Raw genomic sequence first — 13,043 nt, 5'->3', positions numbered from 1 at the left:
CTTGCACTCGGCTGCGTCCCTCCCTGCCCACTCCCCCATCACGGCAGCCTCTGCACTGACTTTTGGCCCTGTGGCTGCTGTCACCCTAACTCCAGAAATCGGAGAGCAGTGTTCAAGGGGTGGCAGGGAAGAGGGTGGGGGGAGTCTGGGTCCCCTGTGGGCAGGTCACACCCCTCTCAGAGCTGGTCACTGAAAATGGTCCTCATTCCCTCTCCAGGGCCTACCGCTGGGGGTCTTCGAAAAGCTCCTGGAAAATGCATATTATGTAAAAGTCTGCACGGATTTCAAAACTGTGTGCACCAAAGTGATCTTTTAACTGCATTTTCCACAAGCTTCGGGAAGTCCCCACGTGTGTGCCAAGCGCACGAAGCATGCCGTCTTACTGACCATGTCCCACTTCCCGGGCGAAAACACTGAGGCACTGTACATGGTGCTCATCTGGCTTGTCCGCCCTGTGCCAGCTAGGACGGCCGTGGCAAATGGGACAGGCCCCTGCCTCCCACAAACTCCTTGTCCAGGGGAGAGGCCCGGGCGCACCTTGCAGCCGTCCAGGTCCGGGGCACAGGCTCCGGAGCTCAGCTGCGGTGGGTTGGGGGGCACCACGAGTGATCTGGGGGGGCTGGGGGTGCCTTCTTCCGTGCCCACCCCTGGCTGTGCGCTCCTGCTCCATCCATGGAGGAAGAGGCCGTGTCCTCTTCTACAGCTCCTTGACAGGGCTCTGGGTACTGCTTGGCTTCCCTGGGCCTCCGTTTCCCCCTGGAGCCAGCAGGAGTCCTGCGGGCTGCCTCGTGGGGCTCTGAGAGGGATGAAACCCAGAACCTGCGTCCATGCGACGCGGTATTTGGAGTATTTTGGAGTATTTACCTGGAGCAGGGGATGGTGCAGCCAACGTCAGAAATGGGGAAAACACTAGGCGGCTGCTTGTGTCTGGGCAGGGCTGCGAGCGAGTGCCAAAGCCGGCTCTCTGGGGAACGCAAGGGGCGCGCTCCCGCTGCAGCCGTGCCCGCGCAGGGCCCCGCGGGGCGGCCCCAGCCCACACCTGCGCACTGAGCTCAGCCCCTGCCCCGGGCCCGCAGCGTGGGCCCAGCGGGGCTTGGCAGGCGGTGCTCCCCGGAAGGCGTCCGAGGCCCGGCCTTGCCCGTGGACTGTCCAGCCCCTGCAGAGATGCCCCCGGCTTCCTCTGGGGCCCGCCCTGGTCAGGCCTGGCTGGGCTCTCCGTGACTCAAGCGAGCAGCGGGCCCGAGAGCCAGGGAGGCGCCGGAAGCGCCGCCAGACTACGGAAAACAACCGGCTCCCGGGCCGGAAGCCCCGCAGACCCGGCCTGGCCTTCTCCCAGGAAGCGGGCCCGCCCCTGCCCAGGTTTCTGGCCCAGGGATGGTGCCAAGGCCCCGGCCAGAACTGCAGCGAGGCCAGGCCAGTTGGAAGGAGCCCCCGGGAGAGGCCGAGACTCCGCGCTGAGGGCTGGTGCGGGCCTCGCCCAGCCCATCTGTAGGGTTCTCCTCGCGGCTGGTGCAGGGAGACAATTTCGGGGGCTCCCGGGATATCAAGAGAATTTCCGAAGCAGCCGTAGCGCAGTGAGCGTGCCCGGGTTTTAAACGTTCCGGTGAGCATGCGTGTGCCGACAGGCAGGTGGGATGGCCGCAGCGCAGCGCGGTCAGGCTGGGCAGGGCTCAGTGGCAGAGTGGCCAGAGCACGGGCCAGGGTCCTCGCAGCGGGAGCGTGGGGACAGCCTCCGCACGGCCGCTTGTCACTGCTTCTGGAGATCATGCTGAGTATCCAGTCTGGAAAGCTCACTCCGAGTGCGAGGGCCCAGGCCGAGTGGCTGTCACAAGGCTGGTCCTGACACCAGAGGTGTCCCCAGTCCCCAGGCGGCCAGCCTCAGACCCTGGAGAGGGAGCAGCCCAGCCGGCACTGCGCCCTCCCACACCAGCCTGGCTCCGGGTCATGCACTCTGTGGCCCAGGTGGGTGAAGGCCACCTCCTTGCCTTGCAGCCTCCCAGAGTCCTGCAAAGTTCAGGTCCCCCTGGGCCTTCAGCCTCGCGTGTCTCTGGGGGCCTGGCCGTTTAGCCCAGCAGTTGACGCGTTCACCCAGCACTGGAACACCTGGCTCTGTCTCGGCCCCACCTCCTGCCTCCAGCTTTCTACTGATACAAACCCTGGGAGACAGTGGTGAGGACCCAAATGATCGGCTTCCTGCCACCCACATGGGGAGTGTAGACTGTGACTCTGGCTCCTGGCTACAGCCCTGTCTCAGCCCCAGCCACCGTGACCACCAGAGAGCGAACCAGTCCACGGCAGATCTCTGTCCTGTCCCTCTGTGTCTCTCATATATATATATATATATATATATACACACACATAGATGCACACACATATACATATATACAGATACACACATATATACACATATATTTAAAGATTTATTTATTTGAAATTCAGAGTTACACAGAGAGAAGGAGAGGCAAAGAGAGGGCTTCCATCTGCTGGTTCATTCCCCAGTTGGCCACAACGGCCAGAGCTGCACCAATCCCAAAGCCAGGAGCCTGGCGCTTCTTCTGGGTCTCCTACGTGGGTGCAGGGGCCCAAGGACGTGGGCCATCTTCTTCTGCTTTCCCAAGCCATAGCAGAGAGCTGGATCGGAACTAGAGCAGCTGGGACTCAAACTAGCGCCCATATGGGATGGCGGCGCTTCAGGTGTTGGCTTTACCTGCTATGCCACAGCGCCGGCCCACAATATACAAATATATAATACATATATTATATATCATATTATATATTTTAAAGAAATGACCAGGGAAATTGGAGCCCTTGGTGGTTCTGCTTTGCTTGGCTGGCATTCGGGGCAGGTCCTGTGACAAGAATAGGATTGAGTGCCCAGATATGCTCATCATTTTGCACACCTGAGGCCGTTAATCACCAAAGCAACAGTGTGAAACAGGAGCTGTAGTTCATCCCCACTTGACAGATGAGAACCTGAGGCCACAGCAGTTCAGTAGCTTGCGAGGTCCCTCAGTCAGGAATTCGCTCGGAACAGGGCGGGGAGCCCCAAGCGCTCTGCCTGTGCACAGAGCCTCGGCCGAGCCCTGTGCTGTTTGCAGAGCACTCTTCATGGCCATGGTAACAGCTTCTGGACAGAGAAGGCAGGGAGGGGGTTCCCCCTCGGCAAAGGAAGAGACTTGTCCAGGCCTTTTCATTTCTGAACGGACACCTTGGAGGCACAGGTGCACCTGCCCTGAACACCCGCTCCAGCCCTCCCTCCTCACCCAGCCTCAGCCATGGGCTTTGGTTAGGTCGGTCTGCCCTCTGCCTGCCCCCTCATTCCGTTGTGCCTGCTTATTCGGCCCCCAGGGGTGCCCACCCGCTTACGACCTGCAGCCCTGGCATGCTACCCTGTCCAGCATATGGCAGGTGACAACGATTTGCTAGGAAGTGAACGAAAGAAAGGAGAAAGGCCCTGGATGAGAGAGAAGGGACTGGGGTGCAGTGACATGGTGACCGCAACGGGGTCACAGCTCTCAGGAGGCTGGGGACTCTGAGTGGACAGAAAGACACACTGCCATTTGATGAGACTGATGGCTCTGCGGTTTTCCCCGCGGGCCAGGGAAAAGATCCCCCTCCACTCACGGGGCAATGGCACAGGCTCTCAACGACTGGTTAAGAGCCTGACTTTCTCATGAGAACCCCAGCTGGGACCGGAGACAAATTCCTGGGCTGGGTTCCCTGCGTGGCAGCAGTGGGGAGGATCAAGTGGCGTGGTCCCAGGGAGGGGCTGCTGTGGACCCTGCACACCCCGAGCACTCCGGAAACGGTGGCGAGCATTATCCGCGTTGGCTGGGGGCGCCAGGCGGACAGCCTGGGAACTCCGGCACCCGGAGGCCTTCCTCCTTCTCTCCTTGAGGTGTGGGTGGTGGGCCCCTGCCTCAGTTTAGCCCTGAAACTGATTGGAGGAGGCAGTGGCAAGTGGGTAGGTGGGTGAGCCTCGCCTGGGTGCCCCCGAGCACTCGGGATGCAGAGTGCACTCCTGGGACTCCCAGCAGAGTGGCAGGGGGAGACGTGAGAGCCTGGCCCAGGATGTGCTGTGGGCCCAGAACTCTCCTCTCGAACCCACGACTGTGGACGGGGCACCAGCTCCCAGAGCGATAGTGACTTCAAACTAAGTGCTGTCGCCGGGAGTTGTCCGGTTGGAGCTGCCTGCAGGCTGCGCTGAGTGTTCCAATTTGTTTGCCTTGGCCGGCTGAACATTGAAAATCGTCATCATATATTTGGTTTCCAGGCCAACACTTTTAAATCAGGAAGTTTCATATTTAAAAAAATTCACATTTCTGGCTTCTCTTTTTAAAAAAAATCAGATGATCAAAAGATGGGAGTGAGGGCCTGGGTGGCTGCAGCACAGCCGTGGACAGGAGGAGCCCAGAGGCAAGTGGCCGGGTAGACCAGCTGCTGTAACAGCACCCGTCGGCAGGAACCGCTGGGGGCTGTCCACAGCGTCAGCAGGGGCCCTCAGCTGTGTCCCCTCAGGGCCATGGCATCAGGACAGATCATGTGATGAGACAAAGGCGGAGAACCGGCCCTGTGCTGCGGCACAGGGGCTAAGCCAGAGGCATTCCATACCAGAGCGCAGGCCCCAGTCCCGGCTGCTCCACTTTGGATCCAGCTCCCTGCTAACACATCCGGGGGAAGCGGCAGGTGTTAGCCCAAGTGCATGGGCCCCTGCCTCCTACTTGGGAGCCTTAGATGGAGTTCCAGGCTCATAGTTTCAGCCTGGCCCAGCCCTTGCTTTTGTGGGCAATTGGGGACTGAACCAGCAGGTGGAAATTCTTTCAAATAAATAAGCAAATACATCTTAAAAAAAAAAAAGCCAGCAAGGTGGGAGGGCTCTTCAATGACAAGGTGGGCACTGCCCTAAGGCCCTCCCACCTGTCTTCCCACCTCCACCCACCCCCCACTCCCCATCCCCCCACCGCAGGAACCCATAGCAGGTGCGTTTCCAGGACTGTGGCAGATCTCGCGAGAGCGCAGCTTTGTGGGTTCGGTGGCAAGCAGGAATGGCTGTGCACCCCCAGGGCCCGGCTAAGGACAAGCCTGAGGCTGAGGCCAGCACGCGCTGCGGGAGCTGCTCCATCCTATGCCAGCCTGGTGATCTGCCTTGCACAACTCTAGCTGATGTGAGAGAAACAGCGTCTGTTGCTTCCGGGGCCTGCCACAATATTTTCTTGGAAGTGCTACTCCCGCCTGAAATCCGCTTCTGGTCTTGAAATGCACGTCTCAGCTCAGGGGCGCGCGTGAACCACTCCCCCTTTTGAGGTTGGTTGTCTTTGGGGCACTGGGCCAAGGGCAGCGGGGACCGCAGGCGGGCAGGGCGGGAGCCAGCGTGTCCACACCCCTCGCACCGGCTGCCTCTTTCCACGCTCTCTTCTTCAGGGCTGCTGGCTTCCCGAGCCTGTGCTGCAAAAACAGCGCATGCGAAGCCTCTCTTGGCTGATGACGTGACGTTGGGAAAAAAGGCGTAATGCTCTCCGCCAGCGCACCTGGACGCACGCCTTCTCTCTCGCCAGCCCGGGGCACCGCGCTGGCTTTGGTTTGGAGAAACCGACGACATCGACCCCTACGTAGATGTGTGCCGAGTTACAGCCATGCAGCAGGAGTGTGTTCCAGAGATCTGCAGGGCAGAGCGCCCCAGGAGCCCACGTGTCATTTCCACGCAGCTGAAAGTGTCTTAGGGCAGCAGGTGCTCGGCCTGGCGGTTAGTTGGGACCCGCACTGCCCACACTGGGGTGCCTGGGTTTGATTGCTGCCTCTGGCTCCTGACCCCAGCTCCCTGCTAATGCAGGCCCTTGGAAGGCAGTGGGGGGGGGGGGGGCGCATCTGTAGCTCAAGTAATTGGTTTCCTGCTACCCATCTGGGAGACCTGGATTATGTTCTTGGCCACGGTGAGCGTTTGGGGAGTGAATCAGTGGATCGAAGCTCACCCTCTTTCTCTCTGTGTTTCTGTGACTCTCAAGTATTTTTTAAAGATTTGTTTTATTTATTTGAAATGGAGAGAGAGAGAGAGAGACCGATTCCACCCACTTGTTTACTCCCCAAATGGTCAAAACAGCCAGGGTTGGGCCAAGCAAAACCCAGGAGCTCCACAGCAGGTCTCCCACGTGGGTGTGCAGGATGCCAAGCACCTGGGCCGTCTTCCACTGCTTTCCCAGGCGCACTAGCAGGGGGCCGGATTGGAAGTGGAGCAGCCGGGACTCGAGCCAGCGCTCTGACATAGGATGCTGGCACCACTTAACCCACTGACGCTGGTGGCTTAATCCTCCGTGTCACACGTCGGCCCCAAACACAATTTTTAAAGTGTGGTTAAGAGAGTATATCTTATGTTAAATATTCTTATCAAACCAAAATGAAAACAGAAGCAAAACAGCAAGCCACAAGAAAACTTCTGAAAGTGGTGGTATCCCACGTGTGCCTAGGTCCCACACACATGAAATTGTTTACATTTGATTGTTCTTTTTTGAAGTTGCATTTAAGTATCAACCAAAAGAGTGTCGGCTTTTCTCAACTGCGTGAGACAGACAACCGTTGTCACCCGCTGTAGATCAGTAAGTCAGCTCCCCAGTGGTGGCCTGTGATGGTTCACCATTTACGGAGCCACCCTGACTGGCGGCTGTTGAAAATGTTGTCACTAGAACCCCGGAACAGAAAGCGAGCCGATACGTGTCGTTCTGGCTTACACTGGGAGCAGCTGAGCTGGTCAGGTGGCCAGCCCCGGCTCACACCTGTTCTGTGCGCTGTCAGGCAGAGCCGGGTCCTGCTTCCCACTGCCACCAGGTGTCACTGTGCGGTTTGTTCCCGCGCAGCCTCTGTTGACAGCCATTGCAAATCCACCTGCTCCCCAAGGGTCATTTTTCACCAAGGCCTCACGGCATTTCTGGCATTTCCATAGGCTCCGTCCCACCTGCCTCTTTCCTCCCCAGCCCTGCCCGGCCTCAGCGGCCTTATCTTCTCTCTTCACAAGCAAGGGAGACCAGGGAGCCACCTCACGGCGACCTTCTCATGTGAAGCGCCGGCAGACACGATGGCAAATACAGCTGTACATCTTCAGGAACTCAGACGGACTCCAGCCAAGGTGGCTGTCGGGAGACCCCTTTGACAGACACAGAAAATTGTATGTATATGGGGTACCATGGGATGTTTTGATCACTTACACATTTTTTTTTTGACAGGCAGAGTGGACAGTGAGAGAGAGAGAGAGAGAGAGAGAGAAAGGTCTTCCTTTTCCGTTGGTTCACCCCCCACTGGCCACTGCGGCCGGCGCACCGCGCTGATCCGAAGCCATGAGCCAGGTGCTTCTCCTGGTCTTCCATGCAGGTGCAGGGCCCAAGCACTTGGGCCATCCTCCTCTGCACTCCCGGGCCATAGCAGAGAGCTGGCCTGGAAGGGGGGCAACCGGGACAGAATCCGGCGTCCCGACCGGAACTAGAACCCGGGGTGCTGGCGCTGCAGGTGGAGGATTAGCCTAGTGAGCCGCGGCGCCGGCCCACTTACACATTTTGTAAGGTCCAATCGGGATAAAAGTAGCTATCTCCTCAAACGCCTGACACTGCCCAGGGTGGTCACTTGGTGTAGCACTGCAGTCGCCACCGGGGACATCCACTCCCCGTGTCAAAGGGCTGCGTCCCAGTCCTCGCTCCACTGCTGATGCCAACCGGGAGGCAGCAGCGATGATGCGAGTACTCGGCTCCCTGCCACCCACATGGGAGACCCAGGCTGGGTTCCCGGCTCCTGGGTTCGGCCTCTCCCAGCCCTGGCCGTTTGGGGGAGAGATCCAGCAGATAAAATCGCTGTCTCTCCAGGTCTCTGCTTTTCAAGTAAAATAAAAATAAACAAATGACTTTTATAAAGCATTTAACAGTTGTTGATGGTGAAAACACTCAATCTCCCCTCCCCTTAAAAGTTAATTTATTTGAGGGAGTGGGGGGTGGGGCGGAGAACCTATGCTACGGTTCACCGGCCGAATAACTCCAACAGCCAGGGCTGGCCTGGCGCAGGTCTGAGGCCACAGCTGGAACTCACTGTCCACCGTGGGAGGCAGTGGCCCAAGCACCCGAGCAAGGTCACCCCAGCCTCGCAGGCTTTGTATCAGCAAGAGGGCGCAGGCGCTGGGACCCAGCTCAGGGGCTCTGCAGCGGGACCCAGGCGTCTTAACCGCTGGGCTCCACACCCACCCCTGTTTCTGTTCCTGCTTCGTTGTACCAGGCAGGGGCACTGGGGGACCCTTGTATTGGTGAGAAACACAACTTTGTGGCTCGCTGTCCTCATGCTGGGTTGTCGGACCTGCGTTCTAGGGGGTCCATTCGGTGCGTGTTGGGGGTGGGGCGACTCGGGGCCGGCTGGAGAAGTCACCCAGGGGAAGCGCGCGGTCATCTTGCAGAAAACCCAGCAAGGTCCAAGTCTACAAGGGCAGAGTGAGGAACCTTTCAGCTGCGTCTCTGTTGCACCTGCCTCCCAGGGGGCCGGCCGGCCGCTCAGGGGTGCGCTCCGCGGGGGCTGGGCTCGGCACCACCAGGCCTTAGCGTCTCGGGACCGCCACCCCTCAACACACCTGCTGCCGCCGCACCTGCGCGTGGGCCCCACCCCCGGATGAAATGTGCCTGGCGTTGATTGACATACCTCCCACGCGCATGCACACACACACACACACGCACACACGCGTGCTCCCACGGTGGCTGCAGAACGAGGCCCTCCCGGGAGCAGTAGCTTCCGCTGGGACCCGCAGCAGCGGCCGCTCCCCCTCGGAGCCCCCGCCGGCGCCGCGTGCGCTCGGCCGGACACCAGGGGGCGAGGGCGCTCCAGCGAGGGGCGGCACGGGGACCCCGCTTCCCGGCGCAGCGGCGTTCAGGGGCCGCAGGCGCGCCAGGCTTGGCAGCGGGGCCGTTGCTGTATCTGTAAGGCCTGCGGCGGCCCCGGGACACCCTTCGGGACGCAGAGCAAACCTGCGGGCTGCGCACGCCCATGCTGGCCACGGACCCATTTTGCAGAGCAGCCCATGGAGGCCCGGAGCGAGCAGCTCAAATTAAGTCCGTGGAACGCGTGGCCCACGGCGGAGGTCCCCTTAAAAGGGGTCACGCAGCCAGACGCTGGCGGACCTCGCGCGGGCAGGGGCGCTACAGGTGGCCCCCGCCCACCCCGGAGCAAGCAGCACCCCGCGCGCCCGGTAGGGGGCGCCGTCCGCCGGGAGCCGCTGGCCGTGCGGGCACTGTGTGGGGCCCCGAGTCCACTAGGATGGACCACCCAGGTTGTCACCTTTCGATGGAAATGCAGGGAAGAGTTTTCTGAACCCAAACGCAGGAAAAGAGTGGATCTGGCACGCAGTGGGCGAGAAAGGATCTAAGTACTTGCAAGGTCTGGAGGCCTCGGAGCCTCCCCCTAAAAAGTCTCCCTCCTACCGGAGGGAAGCTACCGCGAGGCACGGACGGGGTTCGAACCCGTGATCTTCGGTTTACGAGACCGACGCCTTACCACTTGGCCACCGCGCCTGCGTTAGGGTGGTGGCGGGGCGAGCCTCTATCCTGGCGGCGCTCCCTTGCGCTCGCTGCGCGGGCGCGCCCCCTCGCGGCCGCCGGCGGACTCGGCGTTTCGGGCGTGCGGCCGGAAGGCTTCCCCGGCGCCCAGGGCGGCCTCGGCGGGGGGCGTGTCTGGAACTCCGGAGCGGGCGGGGAGCGTGGCGGCGCCCGGGAGTCCCGGGTTCGAATCCCAGCTCCTCCAGCTACCGCGCTCCCCCGAGACGGCCCCGGTTTTTCCTTTCTGGATCTGGGCACGCAGAGGCGGAGGGATAGTGGCCGCGCTCCTAGTTAGCCCGACCGGGGGTTGGACCCTGGCTGGATGCCCCGCTTGGAGAGGGCCCGGGGGAGCCCCGCCGCCCTCGGTCACGCTGCTGCGTGGATTCAAACGCGCCCTTCTACTGCGTGTTCCCGAACGAACGGCTCGTGGCAGCAAACAGTGTCACCACCGCGGCTAATAACCACACAAGCATCCTCCACGTACGCTTTGATAAGCGCGCGGTGTGGCCGAGGTCGCTGCGGGGCATTGCGGGTGGCACCTGTGAGCTGAGGGGGTGGTCCTGCCTGGCCTGGTTTCCCACTGACCACGATCGATGTGGTCCTGCACAGAACGCTCTGGCTGGGCTGTCTCTGCCGCTGGCCCCCTGGTGCTGTAGGGTACGCGGGGGGCGGCTCCTTACATGGGGAGTTCCCAGGGCACCAGCAAACAGGAAACTTAACAATGCCACCCCGAGCGGTTGGGTTCCTGCCACGTGGGGCACTGGGCTGAGAGTGGGCCCCAGCCACTGCCTCGGAGAAATAGATACTTAATATATGTATTAATTATATACATAAAAGCCTGGGTTGGAGGTTTTCGCTGCCACTCGGATACCTGGAGGCGGGAGCTCCCTGAACCCACGTGGAACCAGACAGGGGGCTGCCGAGAAACCACGTCCTGGCCGCCGCCGCCCCTGTGTGCCGGGCTTGCAGAAGCGCCAGGGGCTCCCGTAAAGGATTGGCAGGGAAGGGGAATCGGGTGGCGGCTGCGCCCAGCGCTGACGGCAGGTGCATGGAGATCCGGTGTTTTACCAGGTCTCGGCTGTGCCTCCTCCGGGAAAGGACAGGTGTATGGGGAGGAGGGGGTGCGGGCACCAGGGCGCCCTGGGCACCCAGAGGGTGGGGGTGGGAGGCTCTGACCCGCCCCAAACTCGGGAGACAGGAGCTGGGCGGCAGGAACCCGCTTATCTCACAGGTGTGAGGACGCCCAGGAGGCCACAGATGTGGACACCTGGGTAGGGGTGGGCCCGGCCGCTGCAGTGCTTACAGGGATCAGCACGCCAGGTGCCCTTGCACGTGGCCCTGGGGGTCCCCCTCGGCCGCCGTGTCACAGCTGTCCCCGCGCTGAGCCTCCAGAAAACCTGCGGTTGATGAAGCCAAGCTTCACCTGCCCGGGGCGGGGGGCCAGCTCCCCTCCCTACAGAAGCCCAGCGAACAGCCCTGCGCCCTTCGAGGGTCCTGGGCGCAGGTGGTGGTGGGGTGCTGGCGGTGCACCGACAATCAGGGCCCACCGGGGCGGAGACAGGGGCTGCCCCAGCGGGCACAGATCAGAGCCGCGAGGGTCTACACCTGCGGCGGCCGGCGGAGGCCCGACCCTGCGCAGTGCCGGGCTCCTAGTGCGCACGAGGCCGCCTGCCGAGCTCCCAGCTCCTCCCGCCGGCTGGGGCCTGCCTTCCCCAGCTCCCGCCCCGCAGGGACAGCCACGGCTGCGGAAGAGGAAAGACCCCTTCGGGCCTGGGCAGGTGGGTCCCCGCGGGTAACGCTGCCCCCCACCCCGCCCTGGGGTTGCACTGTGGCTGACAGTCGAGCAGGGGCCGGAGAGCAGGGCCCCTTGGCGCATCGCTTGGCTGGGCGCCGGCAGGACGCCTCGGAGTTGTGGCAGGGCCAGGCAGGTGGCAGAAGCCGGGCTGTGGAGGGGGACCTGGGGCCGGGGGCGCCGCGTCTTTCTGTCTGTCTTGTCCGGGGTGGGCGCTGGGACCAGTGTCAGCCCTCAGTCCGTGGCTGGTCTTCTCGCCGGCTTTTCTGGATGTTATTTGGTAACAGATTGCGGCTGCCAGTGTGCCTGGGGCAGTGTTTCGCCGGCCTTGAGTGTGTTCACCTGGTCGAACAGGTCTAGGAGCCGTGGGTGGTATAACAGTGCTTCCCCATGACCCCATGTTTTGAAAGTTGGTTTTCCATCTGCTTTTATTTTCCTGATGATGTCTTTGAAGTGTTTAATTTTAATGAAGTTTAATTTATCTTTTTTATCCTCTTTATGGTGCATGTCTTTTTTTTTTTTTTTTTTTTTAATTTATTGGAAAGGCAGTTACAGAGAGAGGGGGAGAAACGGAGAGAGCTTCCCTCCACTGGTTCACTCTCCAGATGGCTGCAACAGCCAGGGCTGGGCCAGGCAGAAGCCAGGAACTTCATCCGGTCTCCGTATGGCTTCAGGAGCCCAAGCACTTGGGCCATCCTCCTCTGCTTTCCCAGGCACATGAGCAGAGAGCTGGATCAGAAGTGGAGCAGCTGGGACTTGAACTGGCGCCACTGTGGGGTGCGAGCGTCGCAGGCAGCAGCTTAACCAGCTGCACCAGGACGCCGGCCGGCCTTGCGTCCTCTTGGAAAAGTCCTTGTCCACGCAGGCGCTGTGGTACGCAGGGTAAGGGGCTCCTTCCGATGCCCACGTTCCCTGCTGGAGTCCTGGTTGGCCTGGTTCTGACCCCGCTCCCTGCTAATGCACCTGGGAGGCAGCAGACGATGGCCCGAGGGCTTGGGTCCCTGCCGCCCACCTGGGAAGTCCAGATGGAGTTGTGGGTTCCTGGCTTAGGCCTGACCCAGCCCCAACTATCACAGGTGTTCGGGGAATAAACCAGCAGATGGAAGATTCATTCTCTCTCTCTCTCTCTCTCTCTCTCTCTCTCTCTCTCTCTCACTGCACCTTTCAAATAAACAATGCAACACATCTTAAAAAAAGGTTAATTCTCTGTGCTCCTGGAGTTTTTTGCTTTAGCTGTTGGTCTGTGAAAGGGCATGAAGGAAGGCTCCCGGCTGGTTCTGCCCCACCCCGTGTGCATTTCCGGCTGTTTGTGCACCCCGTCCTAGAAATGACTGGCCTCTCCCATCGAATCGCTTGGGACCATCGCTAAGGTTCCGGCGCCTGTTCTCCCGGGGTCTGTTTCTGGGCTCTGTGTTCCATGTTGGTGATCTGAGTGCCCAGCTTCGTGCCGGCCACTGATGCTTGTCGCTGGACCGTGAGTGCCCGAATCAAGGATTCCAACTCCTCCAACTTTGCTCTCCGACAAGATGGTTTGGCTCCTTCTGGGTCCTCCGCGTGTACACACAGCTGTTGAGATTTGATCGCCATGTTCTACAGCACGCCTGTTTGGAATTTGGTGGGGAGCACACTGCATTTAGGGGTGAATCTGGGGGCCAGCGAGCACTGAGCCGCCTTGCGCCTTTCTGGCCTTAACTGTTTGC

At 60.8% G+C, this 13,043-nt stretch overlaps 1 non-coding gene across 1 annotated transcript; it reads right to left on the bottom strand.

Annotated features, from left to right (window-relative positions):
• Window positions 1–9,455: 9,455 nt before the first annotated feature.
• Window positions 9,456–9,527, bottom strand: TRNAT-CGU (transfer RNA threonine (anticodon CGU)). The gene has a single exon. It is a non-coding gene; the product is annotated as a tRNA-Thr (tRNA).
• Between the last annotated feature and the right edge of the window lie 3,516 nt (window positions 9,528–13,043).

Source organism: Lepus europaeus, chromosome 21 (genome assembly GCF_033115175.1).
Source record: "Lepus europaeus isolate LE1 chromosome 21, mLepTim1.pri, whole genome shotgun sequence".
In the NCBI taxonomy this organism is placed as follows: domain Eukaryota; kingdom Metazoa; phylum Chordata; class Mammalia; order Lagomorpha; family Leporidae; genus Lepus; species Lepus europaeus.
This window is presented reverse-complemented; position numbering and strand designations above follow the sequence as displayed.